This window comes from Diceros bicornis, unplaced genomic scaffold (genome assembly GCF_020826845.1).
Source record: "Diceros bicornis minor isolate mBicDic1 unplaced genomic scaffold, mDicBic1.mat.cur scaffold_97_ctg1, whole genome shotgun sequence".
NCBI classification, from domain to species: domain Eukaryota; kingdom Metazoa; phylum Chordata; class Mammalia; order Perissodactyla; family Rhinocerotidae; genus Diceros; species Diceros bicornis.
In genome coordinates, this window is record NW_026691866.1 from 1,271,847 (window position 1) to 1,273,238 (window position 1,392).

Sequence of the window (1,392 nt, forward strand, 5' to 3'; positions counted from 1 at the left end):
TGTTTTTAATGTAGAGTAATATGAAATTCAATACAAATACTTATATTTTATATTTAAAGTTTATATCCTAAATTGCTCTAATTTTCTCGTCTTAAATCTTGTGAATTGTCATGTATCAAGAGTGCAAATTCTTTAACTTGCATTTTAAGATTTCTTGATCATGATGGAACACAATGACAGCTTTTCTTGAAACATAGTAGCCTGATCAAATATTGTCTTTGCATTTCCTTAGAAGGAGAGAATCTTGATTTATTTGAAGAGTTTATTCAGATCCTCTTTTACATCCTTATTCCTCAAGCTATAGATCATGGGATTCAACATGGGGAACACCACAGTGTAAAATGTAGAAACTATTTTGTCCTTATCAAAAGAATAGCTAGTTCGGAGATGAGAATAGATGTAGAGAATGGAGCCATAGTACAAAGTCACAGAGATCAAGTGGGAGGAGCATGTGGAGAAGGCTTTGAGGCGGCCTTAGGTGGAGCGGATCCTCGAGATGGTGGCAATAATAAAGAGGTAGGAGGCAAGTATGAGCACAGTGGGAGAAATGACGTTGGTGGCCAGGAGGAAATACAGCACAACCTGGTAGCCATCTTTCCCACTGCAAGCCAGTTTCGCCAGGGAAAGCAAATCACAGAAAAAGTTATCAATGATATTATCACTACAGAATTCCATGGCAAAAGTTCTTTTGGTGATGATGGAACAGTTAATAAAGCCACCAAGGTATGAGGCTGCTACCAAAAATGTGCATACCTTTATAGACATAGCCTGAGAATAAAGCAGTGGCTTTGAGATGGTCATATAGTGGTCATAAGCCATGGCAGCCAACAGGTAACACTCACTGTAGACCAGCCCACCAGAGAAGAAGAACTGAGCTACACAGCTGGCAAAGGAGATGCTTTTGTCTTCAGAGATGCAGGTGACTAGGATCTTCGGGGTGTAGACAGAGGAATACCACAGATCCAGAAAAGACAGATTCCCACTGAAAAAATTCATGGGCGTGTGCAACTGAGAGTCATTACAGATCAACATTATAAGGGTGGTATTTCCTACCACAGTCACAGAATACACACCAAGGAATATCACAAACAGGATCAGCTGCATCATGGGGTCTGTTGTGAAGCCCACCAGGATGAACTCTGTCACTGTGTGATTGCCCCTCTGCATGCCTATAGAGAAGCTCACCTAACAGAAGAGAAAATGAGAGTTCAGCTTGACTCACTGTGCTGAATAAATAGACAATATGGTAAATAAATAACCTTACATCTCTGGTAAACCTAGAAATCTTAAGATCCAACAATGTAAGCGCTCATTTTAGAAACAGTTTTCATTTTGCAACAAACCACTTAGACCTTATGACTATGTATTGTTAAAGATAAACTTAGGCACATT

The 1,392-nt window shown here is 39.4% G+C and overlaps 1 pseudogene; it reads right to left on the reverse strand.

Annotated features, from left to right (window-relative positions):
• Positions 1 to 249: 249 nt before the first annotated feature.
• Positions 250 to 1,179, reverse strand: LOC131403944 (olfactory receptor 9G1-like; annotated as a pseudogene).
• Positions 1,180 to 1,392: the final 213 nt, after the last annotated feature.